General features: G+C 39.9%; 1 long non-coding RNA gene across 1 annotated transcript in view; it reads right to left on the reverse strand.

Annotated features, from left to right (window-relative positions):
• The window catches only part of LOC307226644, a 37,098-nt gene extending 24,047 nt beyond the window's left edge, over nucleotides 1-13,051 (reverse strand). Inside the window, exons 1-2 of the long non-coding RNA XR_013843534.1 lie at nucleotides 12,864-13,051; nucleotides 10,024-10,134 (exon numbers count right to left, since the gene is read on the reverse strand). This is a non-coding gene — a long non-coding RNA (uncharacterized lncRNA). The remainder of the gene's footprint in view (nucleotides 1-10,023; nucleotides 10,135-12,863) is intronic.
• Between the last annotated feature and the right edge of the window lie 4,562 nt (nucleotides 13,052-17,613).

Consider the following 17,613-nt stretch of genomic DNA (forward strand, 5'->3'; position numbering starts at 1 on the left):
TTCAATTTGACCTCCAAATGGCTGCTCCTCTATTCAGAATGACTCTGGACCTTTCCCACCATCGCTAGCACCCCTTTGCTAGGCCTTTCTAAGCCAGGCTGAAGTCTGGTAAGCCAACATGAGTTGACAACATTCTCAACCATCCCACAGCACTGTGCCAAGTCTAGCATATTTCAGTTCACGAAGGAGTGACCCAGAAATTATCCAGGCCTTTCCTGTATTATTTCCAGACATACATGGGATTCAGGCCAAATAATTTGGTAGGCCTGGATTATTTTCAGGCCATAAATATGGGAGGCTGCTCATCCCTAATTATTAAGGTAGTAAGCCAGGGAATCTCCATAATATGACAGAAAAGGGCATTCTTCTTTTACTAATATTTAACAGTAGTGTGGCTTGTGGTGGTTGGAAGATGTAGAAAAGAAAATCTAAAACTTCCTTCTGTTAAAGGGGCCATTGGAAACGGTATATCTAGTAGATCATCAAAAATGATTTCCACATACTTGGCAATGTTAGGGAAATGGCACCAGAGATTCATTTGCCTCACTTTTCAAGAAACATGGACTTTTGAATCACTGTTTCTGTATTAGCATTAAATATAGCAACATTCTGATTTCAATTATTGACAGCTTGAACTAAATTAGATACTGCCTAAACTAGTTTCAGTTGTCTGTTACTCATTGAGTCATTCAGATGTTGGATGCAATCCATTAGCTTCTACTGTGAGTCCACATGCACACCCACACACCACACACCCACACCACACACACTTATTGCTATTCTTTCCACCACTGTTTGGCTTCTTTCTGACTTCCATGCCTTTCTGGTGTTACATTTCCATTTGCACAAACATCATTTATGCTTTCATTTCTTATTCTTGATAAGCTTTCTTTTCCCACTGGGTATGACTACTGAGAAGGCCCTGTGTCTGGTTCCCTGTAACCTCACTTCTTGCAGTGAGGGAACTGCCAGAAGGCCCTCGGAGCTGGATGGGTCTTTTTATCCAAATATATATTTGCTTATATTCAGGGTTGTAAGCTGGACAATGTCCATCAAATGATCCAGTATGTGTTCAGATAATTCATATTTTAAATGACCAGTAAAATACTCCATTATATTTGCAAACAGCTATTTGTAATATTAAAAAAAGAATTTGCTAAATCTTCTGTACACAATGAAGCTATTATGCATTAAGAAAACAAAGCTGGGGTGGGATTCATAGTAGCCAATAGCCCTCACTGAATCCATTTCACAGAAAGCCTCTCTATATTGCAAAACGAATAATTTTCCATCTCAAGAAACAAATATGCATGCTTCTCATGATACACACAGTATTATTTCTGGGAATACTACAGCTGGCTTGTGCAACCTAGTTAAAATATTACAATTTACTAGACTGCACGCATAGTCGATTCAGAGTCAAAACTGCCACTTACTACATGGGAGGAAAAACAATGACTTCCGTGCTACTGGAAACATCAAAGGTACTTTTTGCACTACTCCCCCTCAAGGCCTCCTGGGAAAAGCCCTGACTCATAATCTTTCCACTGGTGACTAGAGTTCTTCTTAGCTCTGTCGGAATCATATTCTGCTACAGTACTTCTACTGAAAAATCCTCAACAAGCAGAATGGATTGAAAAATTCAAGCATGACTAAAAAGTACATTCCCCACTAGTCAGTGAATTTTGCTCCCTATTTGTCACTGCCACCTTGGAGAGCGGTGAGCATTAATAATGCATGGGTGCTAGGAATGTATTAGCAACTAACCTTGCGAAGAAAATCAGCTGGGGACCCAGAAGAGCTGTAAAGAGAGAGAGAGAGAGAGAGAGAGGGAGAGAGAGAATAGAAAACTTGGGAAAGAGAGAACAAAATATAAAAAGGGGGGGGGGGAAGCAAGTCAGTGCTCTTGAGTCCTCCCTTATTTATTGGAGAGAATTGCCAGGTACATGGGAAACTATGTATCATTGTAAGGCCAGGATGGAAGTCCTAGCAATGGGGTTGTAATTGAGTTCATTGATCAAATTCAGAGAGACCTTCTCTTCCACCCACCGGTATCCCACCTTCATCTAACTTGAGGAATACCAGGTGCAGCCAAGGATACTTCTGTATGTAGAGTGCCAATGTTTTGCAAATACCATGTTTCAGGAAAATGCATCGGGCTGATATTGTGTCACAGAACTGCATAGGGGTAGGGGGCAAATCCTTCTGGAGATGTATTATATGGTCTTGAATACATATGCCTGGTTTCTTTTAGAGCAATTTGGTCAGAAATAATGTCGAAACCAGCACAAAGCCATGCCTAGAACAGATACTGAATGCATTGCTTTTTCAAGATCTGAACTTGTTGCACAATTATCTTCAATCTAGAATAATTTAACTCTGCAACTTGTTTCTCTGTTACTGGAAGATGATGACTTCTAAATTTCAGAACATTGCAGATAAGTAATAAGGCATTATGTATAAGCCTCAGAAAGTAGTTTATGCAGATCACTTACATGTAAACTGTTTCAGTTGCATAGGATCCATATTGCCATGAAGATTCTCCATTCCTTTTGTAATAAATAGCATTCCCTATTATGTGATAAGTTCCAATCACTAGTGGTGGATACTCTCAGAAACACTTGCTGCTTTGAAACTCTCTGCTTCATTAGGAGCTTCTATATTTTAGAGGGTGCTGAATGTTCCACTGGGATATGAAGAGTCACAATGAGAGAAGATGCATTGCATTATCAGTTAACGTGTACCCATATTGTTATCCATTGAGTCAATGGATAACAATATGGGTACATGTTAACTGTTGGAGTCAATGGATTCATATCCAAGAAGTTTATTTGTTTCTTTCCTTGCATGTGGAGGCATCCCTCAGAAATATTTCAGCAAGGACATGGAAAGCTGCCTGCCCAAGGCTTCCATTCTTACACTGGTCTCAGAGAGCTAAGTGTTGCCGCTCCATCTTGCTGAGAAGATGGCTTCCGTGTCATAACATGACTCCATTGCACTATAATGGCTCATAGAGTCCTTCCAGCTACTACAAAGCACACTACAGGGAGGATGGGGACGACAATTTCCATGTTTCTGCTCCACCTACCAACTGGTCAGTGCTGAAAGAGCCTTCTGCAGTGAGATTGCTGTGAGTAGTAGCACCATGTGAAAATTATTACTGCACTTTTAGTATTCTGGACTGGAGGGCAAGGGCTGTTTCTTACACTAGCAGATAATTTCAGGAGAACAAGACTGAACAATCCTAAGAATGTTTGTTCAGGATTATGTCACATTGAATGCAGCAGGACTTCCTTCTCTGTAAGCATGCCTAGGATCAGAGATGGGTTTAGGGGAGTGCGACCTGTTTGATCGCACTGGGCTTGGAGCCTCGGGGGCATCACAGGGGGCGATACAACTATGATGTTGAATGGCAGGTGAAAGGCAGGGGCCACCAGACTTGGGCATCACACAGGAAGCTACTGAAATATGAGACCCCAAGGTCTGACACTGATAGGATCACACTGTAGCTTAGTTTGCACCAACTCAGTCTAATAAGAGAAGTATATTTCAGATTCATTCACTGATGATAAAACTATTACATGTGGTGTTATGCAGCCTGTAATTATTATTTTAACTATAATTAGCCAAGAGAAATATTATGCTTGTACCTCCACCCTAATGATTCATTTTCACAAATAATTTATTCACCTCATCTACATTTGTACCATGAAGGCATGATCTCAAGTGTGAAAAAGAACAAACATGTTTTTCTCCTCTCTCTCTTGCATGTGAAATAAGTGTCAAATCTTAGAAATGCTTATGAAGGGCTAATCCAGCTGAGCTGAGTAGAACTGGAAGATCGCAACCCCTCTTTAGGATTACAATTTTGCAGCACGCTTATTTATTCAGCTCTTGACAAAATGGTCATCGGTAATATATGAAAAAAAAGGAGCAGCAATTCCATATAACTGATCAGGATTATGGTCTGATTCATATATCCCGGGATCAGATCAGAAACTGAGATGGCTTCTGTAAATCTGGGACTGTCCCTGGAAAATAGGAACACTTGGAGGGTCTGTCATGCATTTAACCCAGGTTTCAAAACTCCTGCTTGTTCATCAACTTTCCTAAAAGGTATCAACTAACCTGTTCCTTTCTTCTCACCTTTGTTTGATGCAGAAGCCTAAATGAAGCTGAATAGCACCTGCTGCCAAATGGAGCTTCCACAAAACATGCTTATGCAGGCATTTAGGGAAACCACATTCTGACATCCTAAGAGGATCAGATGCTTAAGACTGGAAGATTGTGAACAGAATTGGTTCAGGAGCAGTTTTCCCTTCTCATTACAATGGCTCTCAAGAGAAATGAGTAATTTTGTGCCATTGTTTTCTTGATACAACAGTCTTTTTTCTGAATTTAACTGCAGCTTTTTCCCATTACCCCCATCCCTCTCCCCTTAATCCTCTCTTTTAAATTCCCCAGTTTGTGCCATATTCATATAATTTATTCTATAAAGATTTGTTGCTGGTGATCCTTTTGAGTTTCTTTCTTGTATGTGTGTGTGTCTTTTAAAAAAGCAACAACCTTCTAGCCCAAGAGTTTATTATGTGTGTTATTCATCCCACAGATGAATGGAAAATGGGCTTTTGTAACAAAATCTTGCGTGTTAGCTGGTAAGATGTTTATTATTGTACTTCAGGTTCCCTTTGAAATGGCACAGTTGGTATTGTATCAAAGTCTGCATTTAGTATGTCACCGAGGAATTGCTGCCAAAATTTCAGCCAAAGTAAAATGGGAAGTGAATTTTAGGGAGTTTCTCATCAGGCAAAAGAGAAGCAAGGAAGGAAGCAAGGAAGGAAGCACACATGCACACACACACACACACACACAGAAGTTCCAACAAAACAAGGGCAATTTATCTGAGGGGCTTTCTGAACAACCCCGGTTGTTCCTCAGTTTCACCTACAGCAAATTTCAAAGTGGATTCTGATGGTATGAGGTTTTCATTGGGGTTGGTGGAGTCCTAGGCTACATTTGGTTTTAGCATCAGAGTTAGGTTGCCAATGTTGTAGTGCAATTTTTGTATATGTACCCAGGGGGTGGTTGGTAATTTTTCAGAATGAGGGGCATGCATTTGTGCCAGTGACTACATGTGAATCTCTCTGCAAGGTGGTTGATTGAGATCCAGGTACTCTTGGAGGAAACCAATTTTCTTGATACATTTCAATTGGGGTTTAGGCCTAGTTGTGGGGTATTTTTGCACAGAAACTGTTTTGGTCACCCTGTATGATGCCATTTGTTGGGTCAGAGATAGGGGGAATGTGACCTTGTTAATTCTCTTCAACCTCTCAGTGGTTTTCAATACAATTAACCATGATATCCTTCTGGAGCAGCTGTCTAAGTTGGGGATGGGTGGCACCACTTTGTGGTGGTTATGGTCCTACTTGGATAAACATTTCCAGACTGTGATGCTTAAGGAGTGCTCTTTAGCCCCATAGAGCCTTAAATGTGGGGTTCCTCAGGGATTTGATCTTATCCCCATGCTGTTTGGGGTCATCTACAGTTTTTGGAGTAAGTTGTCGGCAATATGTTGATGATACACAGATCTACTTCTCCTTTACATCTGCAGGTGATACAGTGGATGTACTGGACTATTGTCTTGCCTTGGTAATGGACTGGATGAGAACCAATAAACAGAAGTTCCACCTAGAGAAGACTGTGGTACTGAAACAGTATAAGGCAGCTTCATACGGTCATATTCTGTTGAGTGAATTCCTTTGACTAGGCTCTCCTTGGCTCACTCAGAATTTAGCAAAAATGTAATCACTGCATGACAGAAATATCTGGCAGGTCTGGTATGATATGGCAGAATGAGGATTTTACATGGAATCCTCCAAAAGCACTAAAATGCTGTGGCCCAGACCCAGTAAGGTAAATTGCTCTCCTCCCAATTGCCATGGCTAGTTTTACCCATCTGCAATTATACTTTCTGCTCACTTATTGGGATATATTTCAGAGATACATACAGGGCCATCTTTATCATATGTGCTGCTGGTGTGCAAAGATCCACCCAGAGCCCCCAAATTTAGTTTAGCCCCCAATTTAACTTTTGGAATGTATTTCTAATTACTCCAAAATGTGTTTCTCGCTTAGCATTCATCGTAAAAAGAAGAAAAAAAACAGCTTGTGGAATTCATAGTGTGTGCGTGCTCTAGGCACGTTTTTGCAGAAATTGAAAACTAAAACTGCATGCTGAAACGCATGTGTAGTAGAGGCCTAAGTACTAAATAGTCAAAGAAAATGCCAAAAATTAGCGAAAATAAACATTATTTTTTTAATGATTTCTCTAAACGAATTTGAACCATAAGTGATGAAATTCAAACACAATTTGCAATGTTTCACTCAGGGTTAGCAGCACCTTTGACATGACTGATCTCACGCGACTTGCATGCAGCCGGCAGGCAGGCGGCGTGAGATCAGTCATGTCAAAGGTGCCGCTGACCCTGCTGCCACATAGTAGCTCACTACAATACATAACATAATATTTTGTAAGAGTTAATTTTGCATGCATGGCGCCACTGATAATGACAAGCGCCGTCATTGACTCGTCTGCCAAAATGGCACTGCTCGTCGTTGGTAAATGAGCGCACGAAGTCGGAAGTCCTTTCATGAAACAGTAGGTATACATTTCAGTAATACCCAGGTATATATGTATTTTGTTTTTCTAGCTTGATCAAAATTATTTATTATTTCCTAACAGGTAGATAGCTAAGAGCTTAGGTGGCTTCAGCAGCGGGCACATGGAGCCCCCCAGAATTCAGCGCCCGGGTGCCCCACACCCCTTGCACCCCTTGGTAAAGATGGCCCTGGATACATATAAAATGCATGGGTTGAGGTTTCCCCCTTTCAGTCCTTCTAGAGCCTGTAAAATGAGTGACCGTTCACTCCTGATGCCATATGCATCACCTTATGGAAATCACTGGTCCTAACCTTACTTATCCATGCAGAACTGCAGGCAAGGGGACCACCATTTCCTAAGGCAGCTTATAAAAATAACTGTAACACAAAGCCTGCTAATGTAGAAGTGATTTGTCATGAGAGAGAATAAAAGCCTGTAATACCTCCTTCGGCTCTCTTCTTTCAAAATATTGTTGCAGACCATTTTAAGACATAGCCAGTTTATTTTTGTAAAGATGGAACTTTCAGATTGCAAAAGAGGTTTAGAGAAACCACCGTCATCCCTTTGAACTCAGGAGACCACTAGAACTGGGTACCGACCAGACTGACCAAAAAAACCATTTTGTTTGGATAACACTGGAAATGGAGTCGTTTGTCTTGGGAAACCTTGTAATAAATTGCGGCTTAGCTGATGTGAATTATTTCTAAAAGAGCAACACACATATAACACACACATCCCAAATGTGAGAAGTTTAATCTTTAAAAATCCACTAACATGGCTGAGAGGAATAGTGCTATTTTAATTTTTTTTACTTCCGCTATGGGTTTTCTGAATAAATATGCACAACATGCCTAATTTACATCATATTTTAATTGCACCGAACATCCTTATCCAGAACTAAATGCTGTCTTTAGAGATTAGTATTAAGTTGTTTAATGACAATCAATTTTAAAAAATATGTATTGATACTGTAGAACATTTTCCCTGATACTAATGCCTTTCAGGAAGACAGCCTGTTTTGTCTTGTGAAGACCCTGTATGGCTTTCCTGAGGGGCAATAGCCTGTAATCTCTTATAATTCTTAGAAAAAGGAAAGATTAAGCAAATGGATGATTGATGTGAAGCAGCAGCAGAAGAAATTTACCACTCTGTGAGAGGTTTTAATGTTGTCCTTATTGGCAAATAGACTTGTAATTAGAGGTGGACTGTAATATTTCTGAACATCTCTTAATCTATAGAGAACACTATTTAATTTTTTTCTGCTTTGGAATATAGTGGGCAATGATTTGAATTTATTACCACTGTTGTCTTGACGACAGTCTAGAATTCTCCTGAATTCCCTCTCAACAAGCAGTTCTCTGAAGGCAATTTGCTATTTTTTCTTCCAAATTTCAGAGAAAACGTGCATTTGCAAGCCAGTCCTAAACCACAGCTGTGCTGGGTAGAACAGGAAAGGAACTGCTTTTTTGGTCTTGAGTTTCAGTGCTTACTTCTTGAATTGGTATCTGAATCCCAAGCAATTTATAAGTTATGTTGATTCATCATATAACAAACTTTCTTTCAAATAATGTATATTTAGGATCATAGCCTATTTATTTATACCTGCTGAATATAATTTTCCTGTCAACATAACTCAAAAACTAAAGGACTGCAGTTAAATGAGGGGGGCAGTTCATATCTCCCAATGCCTGGACTATAAAACATGGATCAGGAAGTACCCCTCAAAGTGAGAGAAGAAATGGTAAGCATAAGTTTAGCTTGTTGACCAAATTATCTTTTGCAAATCCAATGTGGGAGCGGGGAGGATATTTCAAAAATTGGAGCTGAATGAATCACATATTCTACAATGTGGGGCATTTCAGAAATAGTTTTCTATGTTGGTCTCCTTTCCGTTAAAAATTCTTTGATTTCAAAGGAACCATGTGGTAAGCAACAAATACTTTAGCAATCTGTGGCAAGATTACATATGTACTAAAATCTGCTTGTGTGAATTATTGCACAAAATAGACATATTTGGATTTATAAAACTACTGTATAAGATACCAAGTAATGTTATGGCTATCTATTTTATTACATGTGCTCCTTGAACCTTTTGTTCATTTGGAAAGTGAATGAGCCATATCAAATAAAGAAAGGACAGGGAATTCAAATTCTGCTGCCTGGTGAATTGATTATTCCTGAAACCCTCTTGGCTTATCTGTTGCTGTTGGATAACACCACATTTTATTAAAGATCTGTGAACTGCTTTTTTGAGATGTTTCAAAGCCTCCCTCTCCTCTACAGACAGTAAGTTTTGCAAATTCCTCTTGGCTTTGTATAGGTGATAACAGGAAACAAGAATAATGAGATAAAATAAAGCCTCTTCCTTCAGGTTTTTTAATTGAGGAACAAATTATTTCATAGTTTCTCATTAATTATTCCCATACATAGATTCTAATGACAAGGTGCCAACTTTCACACTTTAAACAGGTTAATTAATCAGGTAGTAATGAAGTTGGGTGATACCTGGGTGTTGGTGCATTGAACAATCACATCTCCTAATAATGTGTTTAACTGTCTGTAAACCTGAGAGGATAAGTTGAAACTCTTTTGAGATCTGCATAAATAAATCCATGTTAGCAGACAAGAAGCCTACTGTGAATAATAGTAATACTAAATATACTAACTATATCATCATGATCATCACCACAACTTCTCCGTAATGCTTATAGTGCTCTAGTTCTTCAGTGTAAAATCTTGTAGTGACAAATGACTTTGTCCTATACTTTAAACCTAACATTTATTTATTTATTTAAAAACTTATAGCTATTTTGCAGAATCATGGATTCCATTTTATATCTCGTTTGCAGAATCATGGAGTTTCTTCTGATCTGGACAATGCTTCCTTCCAAAAGGAATCAGTTTTCATGTATCCAGTCACTTCAAATTCCACAGTATTAATATCAGCAATATTTCATTCCTGGATTCTCCAGCTGAAAATGATTCCAGACAGCAGGGCTTTGAAGACCTCATCCTGAGAATTTTGAGGACTGCTGCCAGTCAGAGTAGTCAGTAGTAAGTTAAGTAGGCCAATAAATTGACCTCCTCTAAGGCTGCTTCACAAGTTATTGGAACAACAACAACAAAAAAATTAAACTGAGGGAGAATTTAAAAAATTCAATGCACTGAGACCTTTGTTCTTATTCATGGGTTTATAATTGAAACTAGTGTTGGACTGAATGTTTCGCAGGCAGATTGTTTTTGTTTCTGTTTCGTTCTCCAGAAGCCAATAGGAAGAGTCATTGCATGTGAAAAATGATCCAACAAGAGAGAAAATTTCAGTAAAATTCTCGTGTGGGGTAAAGGACTTCTGTTCCTCTTACCTTACTTTCAAGGTGGCCAGAGGTGTTTGTGAGTGTCTACTCTTTCATTCTACAAATAATCTCTCCAGTGGCCTTCACTCTGTAGCATCCTTGGTTGGGTGCCCTTGTTTCCTGGGGGAAAACCATTGCATTCTCATCTGGGTTTTCTTGTGAGTACAGGGTGGGTGAGGGAAGGCTATCTGCTGTGTGCCTGACAGCCAGTCATTTTTCCAAAAAGTGAAGTCTCAAAGTGTCTTGAAGAGGAGGCAGGAAAATGGAAGCCGTTTTCATGGGGAAGGAAAAGTTTCAAAAAACTGTGGGATGGTTTTTGGCACGGCATGAAACAAAACTGTTTCATCTCCTTAGACAGCAGTCAGGAGATGCTTTTGTGGGGAGGGTAACCAATCATGCTGTGAAAATGTATTGTATGGAAATGTATGTCTACATCACCCTCAAATACTAATAATCAGCATCAATATGCATGCTAATAGGGAACCACTTGATGCCACAGCCAAAGGGAACAACTGCACTAAACTCAGGGGTGGAAATTAAAAGGAATTTCATGATAGGATTTCAGTCAGGATAGGTGGAAGCCAGAGATTTTTCTTAAGTACACAGACTGCATTTCAAGGAGAAAGGCCATGGATTGGGGCTGGGAGGCCTATCAGTACTGTTGTGTGTTTGTATATGCATGTGCAAGAGAGTATCAAACACATCTGGGGGTAGTCATCTAAATAAATAAATATTTTTTTATTTATACCCCGCCCTCCCCAGCCAAAGTCAGGCTCAGGGTGGCTAACACCAGTAAAATTACAATAAAAACATAATGGGGGGGGGGGGGGGACAATTCAAAATATGGGTTAGAATACAATTTAAAATGCAGCCTCATTTTAATAGTAGCCCATAGATCAAAACCATAAGGGGCAGGAAACATAAGGGTCAGACTGAGTCCAAACTAAAGGCCAGGCGGTACAGCTCTGTCTTGCAGGTCCTGCTGAAAGATGTCTTGTCCCGTAGGGCCCTAGTCTCTTGTGGCAGAGTGTTTCACCAAGTCAGGGCCAGTACTGAAAAGGCCCTGGCCCTAGCTGAGACCAATCTAACCACCTTGCGACTTGGGACTTCCAAAGTGTTGTCATTTGTGGACCTTAAGGTCCTCTGTGGGGCATACCAGGAGAGGCGGTCCTGTAGGTACGTGGGTCATAGGCTGCATAGGGCTTTAAAGGTCAAAACCAGCCCCTTAAACCTGACCCTGTAAATGTTACTTGGAGCAGACCTGTTGAAATTAATGGGCCTTATTTAGTCATGGTTGTTAATTTCAGGAGGCCTACTGTGAGTAAAACTTAATTGACTACCACCAAGTATTATCAGATCTTGGATCTTGGTCTCAGTGTGCCTTTGCCTATGCACCCATAAGAGGGACACTTATTCACCATCAGACAAGAGCCCTGACTGTTATCCATAGATGGGGAAATGCTAGACTGAATACTAGACTGAATGGATCCAGAATTGGTCTCCACAGTCACTTTACGGACTCACTGTTAAAACTATGTTCATGGAAGACAATCTTACTTTGCTATGAGTGGTCACCGAAGAAGAAGAAGAAGAAGAAGAAGAAGAAGAAGAAGAAGAAGCATATGATGCGCTCTGATTGTGGCAAGAATTTACAGCTGTGGACCAGGGCACTTCACAACAAATCTACTGTAACATTTTCCAGGACTAGCAGCTGTACCTTTAAATGTAAAGTTTTAATTATAGACGCATATTCAAAAAAAAAATTCAAGGGGAAAATACAAAAGGCAGGTTAGAGGAACACCTGCAGGAAAATGAAGGCTTGCCTGAAAATCTGCTATAGGTGTTATATATGTTTAATCATTAGATAGTATTTATTTTTTAAAATTTGCTTTGGCATAGGACCTGCTACATGACTTTTTCAACCTTTTTTAATATGACAAATGAGGAAAAATTATAGCAACTGGCTATTAATTGTTAAGGCTTCTCCAATACTTGGAATTTAGTTTCTCAGGACCAGGTGGTCTGCAAGATTAAACTATTGGGGCATCTTGAATGGTAGTTCAGCTACTAATGTGTCTCAACTCAATAACCCTTTTCCATTGTATCTTACACAATACAATTACCAGCCATGATCTTCAATCATGCCTCATTGTTGGGTGCAGGCCATAATCCTCATTCATGACTGAGACTATAAGTAGTGATATGGACACTACAACACAAAAGCTCTCCATGCTACTTAGGAAAGAAACTGGTATACAGAGTTTACCTCACACTGCAAATGACATATAGATACATAAACTGTCATAGCATTAGCATATAATATGCTTTCAAAGCATTTGCAAAAGATGCAGCTTCTGTCATAGCTGGTAGAGAGAGGGGGAGGGTCTGTGTGTGTGTGTGTGTGTGTGTGTGTTTCTGTGTGTGTTGGAAATGAAAACATGTACCTGTATATCATTAGTTCAACTGCATTCCATTTATTCCCTTTCACCAAATAAATTACCTAAATGGGGTTTGCATTGTTAGCCATACTTCATCGAGAGATTGGGATAATTAGGTTTCAACTACAGGGATGTTTTAAAAAAACGCATTGAATTCAGAAAAATTGGTAAGGAAGCCACTGCAATTAAAAAATAAAGGACAAAAGTTTCCTATGCCTTCCTGGGTAATTTGAGGTGAATTCAGTCTATGGCATTAGAAGTACAAAAGGTAACTAAAAATGCCATTAAATGAAATGTTCCAAGTCCAAGCAATTTCCTTCTTAGCAGAAAGTAAAATGCAAACAGAGATTACCAGGGGAGGGGGGGATCCCTGCTGTGTTTAATTTAAGTGTATGTAAGCCTTTTACTCACAGTTATTTTGTCTGGAGATAATCATGCCGATCCTCAGTGGTCAGAGCTGTGAAGCGTGCACTGAGAAACGTTGCTTGCCCTTTGATTCCACCTTGCTTTGGTCGGCCATGGTTCACGTCATACAGGCTCAGCTCATTCATCTTCTGACAGGATGGGATTCTCCTATTTCTATCTCCATCTGTTTGTTCCTGTCATCTCCAGACTGTTCACAGTCTGGAACACTGAATGTACATGTGCAACTTACAGTAATCATGTGGCTTCTGTGCAATTGTGTACACAGACAGGCACACACTATCATAACTATATAGGACAGAGTCCATAATTTCTTTAAAACATGCCAGTCAGAAGTTGTCGGTCCTGAGTACAGAGAAAGAAAATAATGATTCAAATGTCAGTCAGGACCTGTCGCTCTTCACTAGAAAAGAGAAATTATAGAATGATTTGTTATTTTTCAGTCACACTGAAAAGAAAAGTTGAGCATTCAGTCTAGAACATGGAGTAGTTTCATGTATCATATTAGGGCTTTCCCATTGCAGAAAGGTTTCCTTATTAATGTTCTACAGAATATGCTCAAAATCCATCTTCAGACTTTAGTTTATACTCATGTGACTTCAGGCAAATTCTTCTGCAAGTGTAATTTAAAGGCAGTTGTAGAAATATGAATGAACAATCGTATTCTGGTAGATAGCAAGTAGAAGACATGCAAATATCCCAATAAAGTAACATTTTTTTAAGAAAAGAAAAGAAAATGGACATTTTTTTTAAGAAAAGAAAAGAAAATGGACGCAGTAACCAAAATCTGACAATCACTTCACTAAGCTACACTTCACTAAGCTACAGTCTGACCAAGCTGCGGGGGGCAGTGGAGGACAGGAGTGCCTGGCGTTCTCTGGTCCATGGGGTCACGAAGAGTCGGACACGACTAAACGACTAAACAACAACAAAGCTACAGTGATACCACAGGTGTCTGAGCTCAAAACTTTGCAGCACAGTTCTACAAATATTCACCTGGGAGTCATCACCAGAGTCTTCTTAGGTATGTGCATTACACCCTCAGTTTATTCAGATGAACACCCTCCCTCTTTCCACAGACAATAATTGGCAGAGCTACTCTGATGCTATATAAAGATCCAAAATACATTCCGAATGCGCAAAATGCATGGGACCAAACACCTCAGATGCAAAATCTTTGCACAAAATTCATAAGGAAGACAAGAATCTTAGGTGGGAAAGATCTGGATTCAGAACAAACCAAACCCCCAGCCAGGTGTTATGTACCAACATAATGACCATTGTTTGAAGAAAAGGGTTGAGCAGTGCACCCTGACCCCTCCCGTGTGTCGCCTGGTCCCCTTACCCTACAGACATGGAAGGAAAATGTCCGCAGCAGGCAGCCTTGCTGTAGTTGTGTGCAGTGACTTGGAATCCTGCACAGTTTTAAGTCATGCAGATAGTCTACAGGTGGAGATCTTCTCTTGCCATTCATGGAAAGTGACCAGGATGGAATGGAGAGCATGGATCCAGTTAGCACAGTTCCTGCAATCTCCATTTGGAGTTCAGCAGAGCTTAACAGAAGCTTCTTTTCCACTAATTTTGGTGGGCTTCTCCCCTACATTAATGCCAGATTCCTTTCTATCTCAATTTCATGCTGTGACTGAGCAATTTACGTTTACAACTGCATGAATCCATGTTTTCTTAATATTTATTCCAAGTTTTCTCTCCTTGTATTTCACACCACATTTTTTCTAGTTCTATTACCTTGGTTCTTGAGCAATAGAGAAGAATTGTTCTTAGCATTTTTGATGGAAGAAACAAAGAGAATGAGAACGACCAGCGTGGCAAAGTAGTACAGTTATATAATGCTGAACACGTCAATGCTTCATTGGTCAAAGTTTTGTTTTGAAACTTAGCATGCCATGTTCCAAAGCCAGTGGGCTTCTTTGTGAACATGGAACTCCATAAGCATGGACTTCCTCATTCATTTCAGTATCAAGGACTGTAGAGTGGAGTGCTGCCAGATTTATAAGTGAATGGGCAATAGATAATAGAATAACGGAACCTTTGATTTTTCTAAGGGTTATTCTGGTCCAAATTCTGTCTTGTACACTGTAGCATCATCACAGGAAGACACACAATCTGCAGATAACCAGAAACATAAGGAAGGGGGAAGCAGAAAAATAACACATCTCTAATATTAGATTCTAAACCATAAGGGTTGATCTAGTCATTGGTACTCATTAGAAGGGCAGGAAGTAAAGTAAATTAACATGGTCTGTGTCTTCAGTGTTTGGTTGTTTAGGTAAAAGTCAAAGATGGCACATCACTGCAGTTTATTGGGGGGGGGGCGAACCAATAATGTTTATTGATGTCTATTGTCTGCTGGCGTACTGATATAGAACAAGGAAGTGCCATCATGTGTTGCTATGATGAATGATGACATTCCAAGTTACTCTACAGTCAGATGCAATGTCACTGACAGAGTTTACTTACAAAAGGCATTATCTTGGCTACTACAATAATAGTTGCTAAGTCCTTTGCTGGCTGAGAAAGGTAAGTAACAAACACACCCCTGGTTAGAAAGCCTCATATCTTTTTTTTTTTTTTTAAAAAAAGGGTCTCCTGCCTAGAAAGAAGAATCAAACTCCAGACCATTGTACATCAAAATGAGCATGTGTGTATGGTTCTATTATGGTTTTGGAGATGAACTGATAAATTCTGGCAATGGCAATTTCAAGTGTCTGTTTGTCTCTCAGGAAGGTAGAAACTCACCTCGCTGACAGAATTCAGCACCTCCCAATTCACACCCTTGGGATCTTATGCTGTGGCTAGATTGGAAGCTCAGGTTGAAACAATGAGAAGACTGCACAATCTCATGACTGTTTTGTTTTCCCTGAGCTGTTTCATTTCTGTTCTACATACATGCACAATGTTATCTGTATGCTGCCTTTCCACAGTTCAACCCCTGCTCAAGGTGGCCTACAACATGAAAGAAATATATAACTACAACATAACAAACGGAGTCATAAACAATAGATAAAACATTTAAAAAATACACAACCTGAACAATTTCCACATAAAGCACAACATGATCTAAACCAGCTGTTGTTGGACCACAACTCCCATCATCCCTAGCAAGTAGGACCAGTGGTCAGGAATGATGGGCATTGTAGTCCAAAATAGCTGGAGGCCCAGGTTTGGGAAACCCTGATATAAATTAAAGATAAAAAAACCCCAGCAGCAACCGCACCACAAACAACAACCCAGATTTTTAAAAAAGTTCCTCAGATCTTACATTAACATGTTGCTGTTTAGTCGTTTAGTCATATCTGACTCTTCGTGACCCCATGGACCAGAGCACGCCAGGCACTCCTGTCTTCCACTGCCTCCTGCAGTTTGGTCAAACTCATGTTAGTAGCATCAAGAACACTGTCTAACCATTTCGCCCTCTGTCATCCCCTTCTCCTTGTGCCCTCCATCTTTCCCAACAACAGGGTCTTTTCCAGGGAGTCTTCTCTTCTCATGAGGTGGCCAGAGTATTGGAGCCTCAGCTTCAGGATCTGTCCTTCCATCGAGCACTCAGAGCACATCAACATAGGTATTTTCAAACTGGATTCCAGTTCTAATGACAAATGGATGAGGGTCCTCCTGGAGTAATTGGTATCAGGAACCTATCGGATAACTTTGGCCCAGTGAATAGTTCAACCCTGCTATTATATAGCCTTAATGCAGAGGGCACAGACGCTATTGGTATCTGAAAGCAATATAAATCTACAGGGCTGGAAGTGAAAGAAGAGAAGAGAAGAGAAGAGAAGAGAAGAGAAGAGAAGAGAAGAGAAGAGAAGAGAAGGATTAAAAATGTGAATGGAAATTTTGCTTCACAGGAAAAAGCAAATTTATTGCAGAAACACTCTTTTTAGAATGAAAATTAAGCTCCTCTCACTAGAGCTGAAGACAAATCTTGAATTGCGCTAGCTTGAACAAAGACAGAAACCTTACTCAGGGCTAAGAGACAGCAGGAGTGGTTGGGATACCAGCTGGAACAGAGATGCACATCAAAGAAATGAAAGCCCTGTGGCTGGAGCAATTGCATGGAAACTATAAACTAATATTTTTTAAATATTAAAACAGCCTTTTAGACTAGAGAAAAGATTCGTTTTTTTTTCAAAAAATCCATCTGCCAAAGGTTAACAAGCACACTGAGTGAGTACAGTGCCTAAGAACGCAAAACCTTTACCTTGAAGATCCCTAGGTAACAAAGTGAGTTGTTTTATCCCCACTGGTTCAAAAAACAGCTTGCTGTAATTTCATTCTTTTCTCCCACCCCTTGCGCTATTAAAAAAAAAAAGTCTGTGTTAAGCTGCACCGGTTAGTAAAGTTTCACAGAATGTTCTGCTTAAGAACAAGGAAGCATATGCAGCTTCTGCCTGATTCCATGTTGAAGCAACAGCTTGCTTTTCAGCATGACTTTGGCTTTTTCCTGCTATGCTAAAATTAGGATTTATAGAGTTAAATATAAGAGCTAATTCTCTTTCCTAGAGGGAGGGGGAAATGATCTGAACGGATCTCATTTGCTATCAGTCTGTGCAATCTCCTCTTTGCCAACATGGCAATTCAAGAAAAAAACCAGGCACCCATTATAGTTATAAGATCTACTATGCTTTCTTTAAAAGTCAGTTGGCATGTACCTCCCACTTGACTTAAATAACCATGTGCTTGTTTCCTAACAATGGCTCATTAAATTCAGAACAAC

Source organism: Podarcis cretensis (assembly GCF_951804945.1).
Source record: "Podarcis cretensis genome assembly, chromosome: 1".
Lineage (NCBI taxonomy): Eukaryota > Metazoa > Chordata > Lepidosauria > Squamata > Lacertidae > Podarcis > Podarcis cretensis.